This window comes from Cavia porcellus, unplaced genomic scaffold, assembly GCF_034190915.1.
Source record: "Cavia porcellus strain 051 isolate PalLab524CR breed Dunkin Hartley unplaced genomic scaffold, mCavPor4.1 scaffold_20, whole genome shotgun sequence".
NCBI classification, from domain to species: domain Eukaryota; kingdom Metazoa; phylum Chordata; class Mammalia; order Rodentia; family Caviidae; genus Cavia; species Cavia porcellus.
The window spans coordinates 632,905-649,728 of NW_026947503.1; the positions used below are offsets into that span (position 1 = coordinate 632,905).

General features: G+C 47.1%; 1 protein-coding gene across 1 annotated transcript in view; it reads left to right on the plus strand.

The window, feature by feature from the left end:
• Pard6g (par-6 family cell polarity regulator gamma) overlaps positions 1 to 16,824 on the plus strand; it is a 113,840-nt gene that overhangs the window by 85,106 nt on the left and 11,910 nt on the right. The gene's annotated exons all lie outside the window — the stretch shown is intronic.

The following is a 16,824-nucleotide window of genomic DNA, read 5'->3' on the forward strand; positions in this document are numbered from 1 at the left end:
GCTTGTTTTCTATGTTGTTCATTCAAGGTTTCAATCAGTTTCTCACGGTCCTGTACTTTTTTTGTCTATTTCTTTTCTAGCTATGCTGAGTAACTCCTTTACTAAGGCTGCCATTTCTGTCTTTATCTGAGAAACTGTTTCTAATTTGATTTCCTCTGTAGCCTCATGGGTTTGTTTATTTCACTTGCTATCTTTTCAGAGATTTCAGATGTATGACTTTTAAAGTCCTCTTTTTCATTGTTTCCTGTACTTGCTCCTGATGAGACTAGACGTTTGAGATTACATTTTGCTTTTTGTTTTGCTTTTGTTTGCTTTTTTTTTTTTTTTCTGTCATTTTCACCTTTGGGGCTAATATTCGATCTTTCTATCCTACTAGTCCCAGCTGTTGGAAGTGTGTATCTTAAGGTCCTACTGTCTGGGTGATGTTTGTCCAGTTACTAGGTATCACAATGAAGAGTGGGCCGGCCACCTGAATTCCTCCTGCAGGGCCTGTTGGGCAAGCCCTATATTTTTCCTAGTCTAAGCTTAGGAGTATTGATGTAAGTCAGCCCTTAGTTCCTGCTGTTACTATGTCTTCAGGTTGTTCTAGGCCACTAAAGCTCCCTGTCTATAGTTTTTGTCTAGGCTGGGACCCTACTGTGTCACTGGGTATCTCATAAACCCTTTTAGTTTTCTTTATGTTGGGGGAGGCCTTATTAGCATACTTCTCAACCCACTTGATGTTCTCTGTATGGAAAAAGGACACACCCAAACTCTTGCCAACCTCCCCAATGTCCTACAGGAGGAGTGAACTTCACTACTGCTCCCGTTTACCCACTGAAGACCTCTATTTTAGGGGCAAACTCACCACACTGAAAGAAGCCTGCTGAGGTCCTCTGATTGCATGAGGGGTTACTAAGCCTATCATCAACCAGAAAGATTAATCTACTGTAGTCCAAGGTTCTGAGAGGAGGAGCAGCAGCCAAAGATCAACAGCAATACTAGGTCCAGGAGGTGGTGGCTGGGAGGGCGGGTGTGGAAGCAGCCTGCCCTCCAGGCTGGAGTTCGGGGGACCCAAATTTGATCATTTTGGAATCTGCATTACCCAAGCCATTTTCTTCTGATTGTCAGCCCTGACCTGTCAGTTAGGTACTTGGTGTGGTAATGATGACCACCAGGCATCATTCATCCAGATGTGAGCATTTGTCACTGCTGTCTTGGCCCATGAGGAGGACAAGGCCTGACGAGGGTAGAGGAAGTACTGAGCTGACCACCCTAGGCCCTGGGGTGGTAGTTTGAAGGAATTGAGGGGAAGGAAGGTCATCAGGCTAGGCCTCTCAGATAGGCCATCCCAAGGGGTGGTAGCATGCCATGGGGACCATTTCTGCCCTTCTGCAGTGGTTTGGGGACAGTGACCTGGTGAAGGCAGGGCATGCCCTGACAAGAGAATGTGCGTGTGTGGGAAGGTATGTCTGCTGCAGATTGATGGGTGAGTCAGCCACCCAAGGCAATCACACTGCTTCCCAGCCTTGCTGAGCTCTGAGGCTTGCTTTGCTGCGGCTCACTAGAGTGACATCATCTTCAGGGATTGCAAAGCAAAAATATTTCCCTCTAGTTAAAGAAAAAAACCCACAGCTACCTTGGGCCACCTGAGCCTGACCATGGCACCATGCCCAGCTCTCAGCATTCTCTGCCGGGAAGTCTAAAAGACAGTACCAGTTGTCATATGATCTCTAAAAAACAATGTGTAAAATAGGAAGTTGTCCTCAATGGTTTGCTCTTCCCCTGGACTCCGACCTGATGTTTTGCACTGACTTTACAGCACACCACCTGCCCAGTGTAGGCTCTTCTGCTGCTTCCTCCTTTTCTCCCCAGGAAAGGGAGCCAGTGACATGAACCCTTCAGGCTGATTGGAGTCACCACAGTCTAGGAGGGGAGGGAGAGACAGGGTAGGAAAAAAGAACCCTGATAAATCAAGCCTTCTGCTCGGAGAAGAAACTCTCAGAGGGACTGCACTGCCCTACACTGCTGCCCTTTTGTGGGAGTCAGGCGGGGGCAGAATCTTTCTGTATAGTTCAGGTTAGCTTTGAACTCACTATATGCACAGGCTGGCCTTGAACTCCAGTGATCCTCCTGCCTCAGCCTTCCACGTGCTGGGATTACAGGCATGCACCACCTCAACTGGCTCCTACACTGCTTCTTTCCTCCATGCTAAATCCATGGTTATCCAGCACCTGCCAACTGGCGCTTGCACCTGTCCCCTCCACCTGGCCCTGCTTACCTTGGTTTTCCTTTTATGTGTTACATGGATATGATGATCTCAGGTGCTCTCATCTTCATGTGCTGTGCTGAAGTACGGTGCCCTCAAACTCCAAGAGACTCTGCCTCACAGCCCTACAAGGACCGCGGTTCCATCAGATCACTGCTGGACAGTGTCTTACCACAGTACCACAGTTGGGAAGTTGGCTGCTTACGTCCCAAAAACAAACACCTGCAAGGTCAGGCCAGAAGCTGGTGTGTGTTTCTTCCCCTTGGATTCTCCGGAGCCATGCCACCTACATCCCTTTGGTGCTCAGTGTCCTGAGGTTATCCTGGGGAGAATTCTTTCTAGAGGGAACAATGCTATTGGTGCCATCAGATGCCACTATAGGGCACACCGTGAGGAGCAGGGCAGGGGCCACTGGCACCTTCAGCAACAATGGGTGTAGACAGTTTACGGTGCATGAATGGTGGCCAGGAACACACAGACCCCAGAGGAGTTCACCAAAAAGACACCAGGTTTGCAAAGCATGAACCATTGTGCTACCATGAGCACCAGGGTCCTGTCCTTCAAGGTGCTGGAGACTATCCCTCTTCTGGGCCCAAGAGAGCCGTTAATATCCTCGCAGCCACAAGGAACAGTTAGAAGTCCTTATTTGCCTGTCCCTTTTTTCCCTAAGGTGTCACTGCAAGTTTCACAGGGCAGGTCGCTGGACTCACAGTACCCAGTGTCCTGTGCTGGCTGATTTTCTGGGACAGACCAGAACTGTGCTCAGTAAAACCAAACATACAAAAGAAAGTCACCATTGTGTGTCCACAGTGAGGCACTGTATGCTGCTTACCCTGTGTTCACGTGTGCACATGCGTGTTTTTCATTTCTCAAGACTTCTGAGGGGCTATGTGCATGAGTAATGTCTTCTTGTGGCCTGTGTCCACATCGGTGAGTACTGAGTTATTACCAGGACATTGCACCAGATACAGTGGAAAGATTGGGGTGTCACAGCCTTCTCTAGCCAGTGCTCCATGTATCACCATGTGAGAGAGGGCTGGTCAGGTGGGAGGACTTAGCTTTTATTTTTTTTTCCTCTTTCCTTCCAGCCCTGTAGAATGTCCATGTCTATCCACTTGAGCCCAAGTTACTACCACTGTACTTTCCCTGAAGACTAGGATCAAGCAGGAGCTCATATTTCTGGCCTGAACTAAGAGGTTTCTTTTTTTTTGTTTTTGATTTTGAAGGAAATGTACATTGTAACCTGTCACTCCAGTGAGAGTTGTGTCAAGAGTTTAAATACGAAGACACTAGGTTTGACAAATGCTTACATGTCCTGAGTTTGCACCAAGCACACAGATCTGTCAGTCCTCTCAGCACATTGGGTCCTGAGGTGAAGGCACAGAAATACCTAAGCGTCGGTGCACGAATGCACGAAATTTGAAATTCAACAGGGGGTCTGTTCTGTTTTCTATTTCCCTGGCCCATTGGCTGCTACTCCTTCTCTCTGGTGTATCTTTCTGTATCACTCGTGTTTCCAGTACAGTGCAAATTTCCAGGAGTGAGCAGTACAAAAAGTAGCACTTGGTACTGTGGGCTGAATCTCGTCCCTCTGGGATTCTGTGGAAACCTGGTCTCCAGTAGGGGTTTCGGGGAGTAGTGGAGGATAAACAAGGCACAGGGGCAGAGCCTGGCCTGAGAAGCCTGTGTCACAGAAGGAGGGAACACAGTGAGAAGGTTAGCGGGCCTGGCGCCTGGCACAGTGGCCTGAGCTGCTCGACACAGGTAGTGTATTCTCTGCTTCTGCATCAAAACAGTTACTGGAGGGTTGTTTTACTTATGAACTATATAGAGTATAGTTAGTTCCACTGGACAGTTTAGGGAAAAGTGACACATTAGATGAGCAGCGACGGCCAGGATTGTGCAGCATGACCCTTCTGTAGTGTTCGCTTCTCGCATCTGTTTGTCCTTGCATTCCAAGACTAGGAAGGTGTCTGGCCTGTGTCAAGCTCCCACTGTGTGCTGGCAGAATGAACAGGTGAATTCATGGGTTTCCAAAGTACACCTTTTTACACTGAAAACAGGACAGCCTTTCCAGAGTTTTCTCCTGAATCCTCCAGAGCAAGAGTCAAAGTGCCTTGCTTACACCTCCAGCCTCAGTTCACCTTCTGGCAGAAGACAGCATATCGATCTCAAAGGTTGTGAGCTTCCAGGAAGTGGGTGACAGCTCTCAATGCATATGGTGACTTTTGACCAGAGTGGATCTGTCCCCAGCAACAGCCTTTTGTCTCTGAGCCTGGGGGGAAGGGTTGCAGAAGCAGGCTTAGCCACAGTCTTCCCAACATGCAGGAGGCAAGAGTGGCAGGCAGAGGTGCAGAGCCTTGCAGGAGTCCTTTGGGACAATGTGTCCTCAGGTTACAGATGTCATAACTGGGCTCAGAAATGGCCTGCTACTCCCTAAGGCCAGCAGGCACCAGGCAGTAGACAGGGACTCTGGGCTTGGACTAAGCCGAAGGACATTTCCCAACCCCAGGGTCTTAGAGCTGAGAACAGCATCATCAGTGTCTGCTCTGGACCTGAGCACTGAGCGTCCTTGCAGAGTTTTGGGTACTGCCATGGGCCTGAGCCTAGTGGCTTTTATGTGGTGGTCCTTCTGTGTGATGGCCTTTGAAAGCCCATCCAATGGGAAGCAGTCCAGAGGTCTCTGCCAAACCCAGACATGGTTTTGTCTTGACAGAGAAAAGGTTGACTTATGTTTACTTCGAACCTTATGGGAAAGAGCCATTGCTTGAATAAATCCATTTAACAAAAAAACTTAGCATCTTTTTGTCTGGGTGAGAGTCCCTGAGGCTGGTTTTGGTCCTCTCTAAGCAGGTTGCTTTGGTACCACCCCCAGTTCTGCATCTTTCCTTCTTCTGGATGATAGACTTTTCGGCAGCCCAGAGCAGTGTGACATCATCTGTGTGTGGTGTTGAGGAATCTGGCAGCTGAATATGATGTCATTTCTAAATTAGGGTTTTCTACAATTGCCTTGTTTATTTTCACATCATGCTCCCTTTAGACAGCTTTAGTGAGAGCCTGATATTCAGGGAGAGAACACTTCCCAAGGCAGACTGAAGCACAGGGTGATATTTACATTTCTGTTTTGACAAACCAGAGCAACAGTTGTGTTGTTTGCTGCTTTACTTAGAAATGCACAGGGATTTGATGCTGGAATGGGCAGTGGTTTCTTAAATATAATCACACCAAAGCACAAGCAACAAAAGGAAAAATAGATAAATTGGACTTAAAGGGAAATTTAAAACCCCTGTTGTCAAAGGGCATTATTTCAATATAAAAAGAAATCCCACAGAACAGAAGGAAATATTGGCAAATCATGTACATCCTAAGAAATTCATATCCAGGATATATAAACAATTACATTCAAATCAGTAATAAAAAAAAATCCAATTGAAAATGGACAAAAGCTCTAAATCAACATTTGTCCAAAGAAGATAGACAAATGCCAAAACGCACTTGAGAAGGTATTTGACATCATTAATCATGAGGAAAATGCAAGTGAAAACCACATCTACTAGGATAGCTGTAGCAAAAGACAAGAATGTTGTCAACAATGTGGAAAAGAAATTAGAGGCCTCATGCATTACTGGTAGAGTATAAAATGTGGCAGCCACTATGGAAAACAGTCTGGCAATTCCTAAAAAAAATTCATCTGGGACTCACAATGTGGCTCAGTGATAGACATATGCTTTGCACGTGCATGCCTGCATTTAGTCACGAGCACCAAGAAAAGAGAAGCTAAAAGTTACTGAAAGGTCGTAAAACTTACATATGTGTGTGTTCATAGCAGCATTACTCACAGTAAGCAGAGGCGGAAACAAGCTGCTCTGAACAAATGCAGTCTCTCTGTTCAGGAAAGTGTTGTCAGCAATAAAAAGAAATGAAGGATATAAAACATGGGTGATGCAGACACACCACATGATGCCAAAACAGACAGACAAAGGACTGTGTGCCGTGGTGACCACAACAGGAAAATCAGAGACAGAAGGTCAGGCAGAGGATGTCAGAGCAGGAAAGAAGATGCATTTGGAGATGGAGGGTTCCTTTGGGGGACGGTGAAAGTATTTTGTAATCCAGTATTGGGGATGGCTCTACAGCAGACTAGAACCACTGAATTCAGGCTTTCAACATGTTAAAAATGAGGTTTGGTGGCTGACACTTGTAATCCCATCTACTTAGGAAGAAGAACAAGACAGAAAGTTCACAAGTTCGAGGCCACCCTGGGCAACTATACAAGAATAAAGAGGGTTGTGGGCATAGTTCAGTGGTAAGACCGCTTGCTGAGTATGTAGCAAGGCCATAAGTTCAATCCCCAGTACTGCAAAAAAGACTAGGGCTCAAAATGGTGAACTTTGTTACATAAATTTTTTTATTAAAAGAATTTAAATACATGCACCAGGAGCAGATGTAAGCTAGCGAGGAGGTAATGGCTGATGGAGGCCTCTTGGGCTGCCTTATGATCCTGCCTGCCCTATAGAAATGCCCTCTGTTCTGGAGACTTCCTTGGAGAGGCTAGACACCCACCAGAGTGGCCTTTCCAGAGACAAGAGTATGCCAGGGACCCTAGAGGACTTTGGAATGGACTACACTGCACAGGTAGCTTTGTGGAGTGACTCACTTATTGAAGGAGACAGACCAGAATGTCAACAGTCTAACCTAAAACTGCAGGACAGCATTTGGATTCTTTAATTATTACATTTGCTTCTGTTTTGTTTTGTTTTTCCTATGAGGAATGCTGGTGACTTGGGTTGTTTTGTTCGTTTACTGAGCAGGTGCCCTGCCTCTGAGCTGCGTCCTGTGTAGGGCTGGGAGGGAAATAAAGCACCAGGACCAGAGTTTGCTCCCATAGAAAGGTTTGCATTCCATCCTGCTGGTCCCTCCTCCACCTCTCTGCTTGTGTCAGCACCCACATCTGCACCCCAGCCCAGGCCTGGGAAATAGATGTCAGGCATAGCCAAGCAAGGAGTGCACTGGATGCCATGCCCAGAAACGGACCCTAGATAATGTACAACCTGGGCACTCCAGGGTGCTTTCTTCCTGTGCTAGTGGAAATGAAATGTTGCTGCTTAAAAGTTATAGAACACACTACTTAGGTGGAAATTAGTGCTTTGTAGGGGACGTTTCTGTTTTACCAAAAGAAATCATGTTACATTCTCAGCTTTCAGCATCCTGAAATTCCACCTGAGAAGTGTTTATTCAAAGAATATGTGTGCTAGTCAACGGGGAGAGGGTCTCACTGATCATTCTTGTTTCTCCCAGAATGAGTCCTCCTGTGACCCCACCCCAAGTGTTAACTTCCTTCTCTCATAGATGCATGCTCCAATTTCCATATTTCCTGTGCTATTTGTAACCTAAAGAGACAGATGTGCCTTATCACCCCAGGTTCCCTGCTCACCTAACTATTGCCCCAACTGCATCTTCTTACCACCAAGGTAATGACTCAGTTTACATAAAAGGATATCTCCAGGTATATGATGCTAGGCAACCCACAGCCACTCACCTTTCACTGGTTTGGGGGAGGGCATGACCACTAGAGGCTGCTGGTCCACCCACATATTGTGGCAGGTGACTCTGGGTGAACAGAGATGCAGCCAGACAGTCCAAGTCCCTTCCTGGGCCTGTAGCTCCGCCCAAAGCTGGATCCTGCCATAGGTAATGTCAGAATTCCCCAGGATAATGTCCTGCTAGCCACCATCACTTTCTCAACAACAGAGTCAACCTAGAAGAAGCACATGGTGACAGTTCACAGACCACCCTGCAGCCGCTAAAGTAGGCAGGTGGAGCTGGGTGATGCCATGAGGGACTGCACAAGAGGGCAGAAAATGGAAAGAGGTGACTACAGATAGAAATGTCACAAGTCTCTTGTGTACTAAAAGCTGATCTTGTCATCTGAGAAACTAAAGCCCCCAGAAGCTGAATCCAGTTCCAGAACACTGGAGGGAAAGCCCTCTACACCCTTGTAGGGAACCAGCTGTTGCCTGGGTCAGATGGTAGTTGACTGAAGAATCTCCACAAGACTGACCCACACCATGAGGATTGGGGTAGCACTGAGCATAGCACCCAACGCCTGCAGGATGTAGGTTGCCTGGCACCTGTGCTTGCTCACAGATCACCAGATGGGTACCTTCCTTCTTCATTGCATACCTCCACCTGCCTGGGCAGCCTTGGTAACCAGGAGCTGCATGCCTTGCTCTTGGAGGAAGACAGGTTGCTCTGGGAGAGGAGTGATGTGCCAGTGTCCCCTGCTGAGGATCGCTACCTGCAAGCACACATTGAGTCTTCACACAAAGCTGCCATCAGACACCATCTCAAGATGCCGTGTAGCTCAGACCAGACCTTCTCTGCCATATCTTTGTCCTGGGCACCTGGTATCATGCCCTGAGCAGTGCGAACCACTCTGAAAGGAGAGGTGAGGGCATCATAGTGTATGTGCTTCCCGTGTGAACTCTTGTTTCTGCTGGCCTATGGAGAGGGAGCCCTCGGGCGATGTCTACCCAGTTCCACCAGGCTTACGCAGGTCCACATGCCTAGAGATGCTGCAACTTCTGGGGACACAGTGAGATGAGATGCCCCTAAGGCCAGGGTGCTGGGTGAGGAGACAGTTTCTGTTTGCTTTTGGAGCCATATGCTGCCAGAAGGTGCTCCTACATCATGCTCTGTACTTGCTTTGAATCATGTCTTCCAAGTCATATTAAACTTTTTTTCTGCTTTCAAGCAGCCCTGAAAAAACAACCATCACATTAGGATACTCACTCTGGGCACATCTGGCCCTTTTCTGGAGGAATATGGCCCTTGATAAACTGTCCCTCCAGCCGCCTCTGCTTCAGTGCCAGAGCCCAGCAGAGCTGTAGCTTCTCATCACTGTGGTAAAGACAGTACATAATAACCCAGAACCTCCCCCCATCCAGGCAGAAGACAGAGCATCATGAAAGTGGCCTCTTGGTGCTAAACGGCAGCCTGAAGTTGGAGGGACAGCATGTGTGGGTGTGTGGCAGCTCCAGTTAGTGCCTTTGTGCCATGGACAGTGTCTGTATCCCCTGCATGACTCAGTTACTGGGATCTGTATGGGTTAGGGTCTAGGGGAAGTAGAATTGGGAGGTGAGTTTTCAGGTTCAAGACACTTTATGGTAAAGATAAAAGCACCACCAAGTTTGGGATATTTTTCTCATATTAGGTCACCTGTATTTTTCAGCTTCCAAGGCAGACTTTTAAAATACTGATGTTTCAAGCCAAGTGTGGTGGTGCACACGTGTAATCTCAGCATTTGGGAGGCTGAGGCAGGAGGATCACCAAGAGTTCAAGGCTACTCTGAGCTATATAGTGAGTTCAAGACCCATCTGGGCTACATATTCAGACAGGCTCTCAGAGAAACCAAACATAACAATGTTAATGTTTCTTTGCCTTTGATAATAAAATCCTGTGCCTGCTTGTTTTCTGGTGCACTGGAATAGTCTTGTGGGATGCTGCATATGGCCTCCTAAGGGCAGGAGCTGGCACATTTCAGTGCCACGGGCAGGCTGAAACCAAGGATGAGCATGCACTGGCCTGGCACTCGCAGCACAAGTGTGGCAGTCACCCTAATGTTCCTGATAATAAAAACCATGTTCTCTTCCTCCCCCACCTATCTTCTTTAAAAACTTGTTTCCCTTTAACTCTTCTCTCATGCGCAGGGAAGGCTGCTGCTTTTTGCTGTGTTGGTGTCACAGGATGCTAGGCATCATGGCTGACTGGTGTTGCACCACTGAGGTTGAGTTTCTCCTCTCTGTGCTGCTGCAAAAGTACCACCTAATCCAGAGAGGGAAAGACTTTCTTGCTATAGGTAGTAAAATCACATAAGCTGCAGTACAACAAGTGGTTGAGAACAAGGAACACATGTTATGTCGAACATATTGTGTATCACAGACATATTGCCAAAGGTGACACCACTGTTGCTGTCCTGAATTGTGGGGAATCAGACATTGTATGGAAAATACCATAGTGACCATGTATTCACTTCTGTAATCAGAATTTTTTGCTATTTCAAACAACTGCTAGGAAAAGCAGTGCTGGGAAAGTGGTTCCCTTCCAGATAAGGGCTGCTTCAAATGCTGCAGGCTCATGGGCTATGCTCAGAAGTATCGGCAGACCAGGCATGCACCCCACTTCCCGTCTTACCCTCTTCCTGTGCCCCAGGATATCCTGCACCTGCCCCTGGGTGCCACACCCAGGTGTGGTGATGGTGAGATGCAGCCCTAGCACCACACTGGAGATGTGGCAGGAACTCCGTCAGAGTCGGCATAAAACTGGGCGTCAGTCAGCTACTCATAGACACATACCGTGCTGAGGCTGTGGCTGTGGCCTTGGCTCAAGCTGCCGTGTCATCTTCAGTGAATGTCTGGACTCAGGAGTTCAGATCCATGGCCAGCACAGTCCCTTCCTTGTTCTTTCTCTGACAGAGATGGTCAGCGTTCCGAGTTCCAGGGTACACACACAACGGCCGAGGCACAGTAGGAGACACCTGCTTCCTAGGCAGAGCACTGTTTAGGATGCAGCTCTCAAGGCAGGGCTGATTTTGCAGAATGAATAAGTAGAAGACCGGTTTTATTTACTGTTTTAGGCAAAGGTTCCCAGGGTGGGTGGACAACATATCCTACCTACCCAGCCAGTGTTTGCCTAACCAGGGCTACTGCTGCTGGTTGAAGATGAGAGTCTGTGTCTCATTGGTGGGTGGATGTGTATATATTTTTCCTGCAAGAAGGGACACCGGGGACCCAGTGACCTTATGAATGATGAGCTCATTAGGTGCTAGGAAGCAGAGGAAAGGGGCCTGGCGAGCAAAGAGTTGTCCCTACATTGCCCCCACAATTGCTTAGAAATGAATTCTCCAATCAGGCAGGTGCTGCAGTGAATTCAGGACAGGGTGATCTGTGACTGCTCTGGGTGTTTTTGATGAGGTCCCGTGGCAATAGAGGCCAAAGCCACGAATCAGCTTGCATGCTGAGAGGTAGCTGGTCCTGAATGTATGGACAGGATGCTGTCTGTGGTCTCATGAGCTGCCAAGCCCTGGCTAGCTAGCTTGATGCAGGGCCCTTACTTTGATCAGTCATCTTAAATGGCACCAGTGAGTCAGCTGCTCTAGGTTTTCCATCTGTGACACCATATGTGACAGTAATCTGAAACAGAATCTTGGTGCACACTTATCCAGAATGCCTGATAAGGGCCTTGAAAAAGGCCTTGTTGCCAAACACTGCCAAGCCCTAGCCTACATACCACCCATCTGTGGTGCCTTTGGTCCTTAAGCTGGTGCATGCAGGTGAGTACCTTTCTTTGCCAGTGTACAGTTAAGACAGATTCTGTTCAGGAGGATGCTCCTGACATCCTTTGAAGGACGCAAGTTTTACCAGTTTCCCAACCCTTCCTCAAATGAGAAGGCCTAGCTCAGGTCATGAGTAGTTTTAATTGACATCAGACACATACATGATGTGAGAGATTATTGCAAAAAAGTAACTCTTCAGCGCTCCATGTGCACCCACGTTTATAGCTGTACAGTTTGTAATAGGCAGATCTTAGAAACAGCCTAAATGCCCGTCAGCTGAGGAATGGATAAAAAAGATGTATTTTTGTACAATAAAGTGCTATTCAGCCATAAAGGATAAACTGGAGACTTTTATAAGTAAATGGATGTAATTTGAGACCATATTCACAAGTGAAATAAATCAGACATACATGAATAAACATCATATTGTGTCACTAGTGTAAGAAGCCGAAATTGTTGCCCCCTGATTGTCATGTTTTGAATTTTTTTTTCTATTTGAAATAAAATGGATTTGGGAGAGAGAATGAGAGAAAAAAAGAGAGAAGGGAAAGAAAAAAGGAAAGAAGGAAGAAAATAGTTCTCAGAAAAAGCTCTAGTGTAGGCAGACGTGGTGGCACAACACCTGTGATCCAGTTCTTTAGGAAGCTAAAAGAGTTCAAAGCCAGCCAGTCAGCCTAGCAAGACCGCCCAAAAACTAAGCAAAAGCCTTTACTCTGGAAACCTGTCACCATCAGAGCTCTGTAGGATGAGACTTTTATTTCCTTTTTTTGATTATATATGAAACATAAGCAAACAAAATATAAATGAATAAAAACAGGATATGTGGAGAGAATAACCTAAAACATAAAACTCTTTCAATTGTTTACCAGTAGAAAATATAAAATTTAATATGTTGCTTAATAAGGAAGCTGTGAATTTTTCTCTTATTAAAAAGTATTTCAGAAAAGTTAGAATTTTAGGAATGAGACATTCTTTAGGACATACTTTATTTTTAGGATAGTTTGAAAATTTTGACTAATGAAGTCCATCTGTGATGTTTGCATTTGTAAAGAGAGATGTGAATTGCTGTCCAACCTCACTGCGCCACACTCATCTGGAGGCCTGGTGCGGGCATCTCTTGTGTCATCCTGCAGCAGACAGCAGGATGAGTTCCCTCGTCTTTGCAGCAGCATACTGTGAGGAGGGCTGGATGGCTGAGGCTGCACATACTCCCAGGCCTTGGGTGTCAGGGAAGGAGGTCCAGGTGAACCCTGCAGCCAGCCCATTGCTTCAAGAGTTTGGAAAGAACTAGGGTCACACACTCTTACTTCCTGTATAGAGACCAGTTCATCCTCCCCTTGCTGCTCAGTCACTTGCCAGCAGTGGACACAGTCGTTGGCTCTCCAACTTCTAGTATAAGCCTGTGAACAAACCCAGAGCACAGCCCCAAACTGATAGTACTGGTGCCATTCCTGCAACTGGGGATCACAGGCTACCTGGCCAGTCCACGGGGCTCGCTAGTGAGAAGTACTGTCTCTTTGGAGATCTTTGGAGATCCACTGAGCCACACACCTGGGTTACCTCCCATATAGTTCAGCCTAACTGCAGGTGCCTGCAAGGATCAGCACAGGTCAGGGCATGTAAGATAAGCCTGCCCCCAGGAGAGGCATTATCCCAGGACTGAGCTGGAGGAGGTAAGTATAGAGATAGGCCTGGAGAATCTCAATGGACACTATCCCCCTTCCATAGAGTCTCTTCTAGGTCCCTTAAGTATCTGGGAAGACAGCGAAGCATCCTATACGCAGCCAAATTCGGACTCACCTTCTCCTCCAGGTCATTCTGGGCCCCTGGATCCACCACCCACTATGCACTGACAGGAACACCAACTCCAAGCTCACAGTCCACAAATGATGAGGTGTAGCGTGAAGAGTGCCCTGCCCTCAGGACCCTTAATGTCACACCTTCCATATGACATCACACTCCTGAGAACTCACTAGAGGGCCACAGCCCCATATGGGCCACCTGGTTCCATATTTATTGTTTTGACTGACCACTATCTGATGCTGCAAAGTAAAAATGACCCCACTTTGACAACCTGGACCCTAAAGGGAGCAGCTGGCCTTGCCACATCTTTAGAGTTGCTAAAATTCCAGTTGACAGAAACAGTCAAAACCAGAGGGTTCAGCATTGGCAGTCTAGCCACTACCATAAAGGCCCAAAGGTCCCTGGCTTGCTGGGTCTTCATTTAAATTTCTTACCAAGGACCTTACAGTCTGTCTGTTAAGAAATTTACTTCATTTGCAGTTGCAAAATCTCTAAATAAAGAGATGGCTATAGTAAAGAGAAAGCACCCAAATCCAGCCCCACCCATTCCTAGGGGGACCTTAGTAACAGGAGCCCCCTACTGGGCAGTGGGCAAGAGCAAACGGAGGTGAGACAGATCTCTGGAAACAAGCCTTGTTGCCATAGGGCCAGATTCTACTCCTAAAGCACTGTTTTCCATTTGTGGGACATAGAAATGTAGAGCAAAGTTTGGGACATTTACCAAAATCAGATTAAAATGCATAAATCCTTTGAGCAAAAAATAACCAGAGCATGTACCCTCCAGATACTTGCCTCTGTTCCAGGTTACATACTGAGATACTGTTTGTACTCACAAAGATGGAAACGCAGATCTCACACTTCACCACAAAGCAGTACAAATGGGTGCAGGTTGTAGGTCAGAGTGCATGCTATCCATCATTCCCACTTGCTGATACGTTCAGAGACTTTCAGCTGCGTGTCTAACAGCAGCAGTGACAGTGCAGAGTTAGACACCGACACTCACTAATCAGATGGAAGAGGTTGGTGTGAGGAGCCCATTGTTTCCCCATGTACAATTTAGCACCACGTTATTCAGGGAAGATGTGAAGATGCCTGTTTATACCAGATGAGAGCAGACGGAGACGCTGAGGAGCCAATTACTAAGACTAGAGGTGAATTCCAACAGTTGGGGAGCAGTGGGCTCCTGCAGATAGGGATAGGGGGCCCACCGCCAAGCAGGGAAGAATTTCTTAACAGACAGAATGTGAGGTCCTTGGTAAGAAATTTAAAACAGCAATTAATGAAGAATGAATTTCTTTTGTTAAAGCAAAACCATATTACTTGTACCTCTGCTCTGATTTTTGGTCCTTTCCAAGTTTGCAGCCTCTGCTCAGCCCCACCCAGCTGCAGAAGCTTTCCTTTTTTCTCTGCATTCACAGTCCTGCCTCCCTGGTGTCTGTCACTGCTGCTTGAATGGTTTCAGTGCCTTTGAGTCTTCCATGTTTCAGTTTCCGTCAAGATGGAGACTGCACATTTCTGTTGTGCTTTGTGCTAGATCCTGTCACAGGCAGCAAGCTACAGCTCAGCCACTTCTGGTTACACACTCACTGGCCTTTATGGCCCCAAGGCAAGCACACTGATGATGGGCGTACTGTGCCCCACAGCTTTCCTGATATGTCTACAGCAGGATGTTATCTAGGCATTTTTCAAAGCTTAGCCACCCAGGACCACCACTCTTGACACCATCAACTGGTATCAACAGGTATTATGTAGCAGTGAGGCCTTCTTTTTTTTCAGCCCTGGATCTAGCAGCTGAATACTTGTGCATGCATATGGCCTTCTGGAGTACCTAGCAGATAGAGCATGCCACCAATCCCTCTGAGGAGGACAGGTGTTGGCTGCAGAGAGCCCTCCCCAGCCTGGGTGCTTCCGCCTCCAGGTGGCCCCTTTTAACTTTGCCACTGGCATCAGCCTTGGCTTTGGGTTTCTTTTTAGTGTTTAGCTCCTCAGCTTTCCTACGGGGCTTCTTGGAAGATTGAAGAGCTAAATTTTCCTGCGGTTTTTAAAGAGACTTCTCTGTCCAGTTATCAAGACTATTTGTGACTTGCTTCTTCCTTCTCTCTTACCCAGCTTTTCCACCCACACGGCCTGTGTATGGCTTGGGAGGTTATGTTTTGTTTTTTATTCCATCAGGTTTCAGTCTTTTGCAGCCATATATGTGAGAAAAGGCCAAAATTAATACCGAGCTGTGGTTGAAGCCTGTTTTATGGGTGCCTGTGAGCCAGTCACTTCTCATTCCCCTGCTAGGAGGGAAGAGTGCCAGTCTGAGAATGGTCAGCTTTCAAAAGGGGGTGCAGAAGAAAAAGTATCCTGGCCAAGTTTTCATAGGGACAGCATTCAGAAAGAACACAAGACACATGGGGAGGGTGAATGTTTGCCGGGAGTGCTTTCTGTTAAGACCCATGTATAAACAAAGCGTGGTGGTGGCAGAGCCCTATAATCCCAGCACTTGGGAGGTTGAGATAGAAGTGCCACAAGTTCAACACCAGCCTGGGCTACATAGTAAGACCCTGTCTCAAAAAAAAAAAAAAAAAAGCCCCATGTCAAAAATAAAAGAGACAATATAAAACTCAGTGTATTGTTTTTCTGAGATGAACAAATGCTTTCTTCAGTTTCCAAACATCACTTATCTATTCCTTTCCTAGTCTTTCAGCTTTTAAAAATTATGCTTTAACCTAGGTATCTTCCTAGTTCATAGTCACTGTGTGCGGGTGTGTGTGAGTGTGTGACACGTGGCCACAACATCACTTCAGGGCAGGGTTTAACACCTCACCAGAAACAGGCAGCAGTGACTCCCTGGGAATCACCACCTGTTGAGCTGAGCTGATGGGTCCAACCCGGGCCTCACACACAGGGAGGGCAAGAAAGCAGCAGAGTCTGCTCCTGGGGATGCACATGAAGCAGGGCCACTTCTTACTGTTAAAGATAGAAAACAAAGAGCTACCTTGGAGCTTGGCTAGGCTTAGTTTAAAATGCTCGTTTGGTAGCCTGCCAGGTACCTATCCCCTACCCCACCCTTTGTTAATTCTTGGTACAAGCTCTGCTGTCTTCTACCACTTAAAGTCATTTTGCCTGTCTGCTTGTGGCCCAGTTTGAAGAGCTCTGTGGGGAGCTAGTTCAAGGAGATGAAGTACTTGAATGTGGCCTCGTGCCTGGGACCAGCTTAGCACTGGGGTCAGGGAGGTTGTTAATGGGCTGCTCTAGTGTCTATATACATCGAGGCCCCACATGTGGCTTTGGAAGGCTCAACAGAGCAGTTCTGTCTGGGCTCGGAGAGCTGATAGGGAGCGGTTGGAAAGGAGCAAGCATGACGAGCTGGGGTTTCAGGGCAGCAAACGGGCTGTGGGACTTAGCGGAGTCACTTGGAGTCACTCATGTGTGACGTGTACTGCTCACTGTT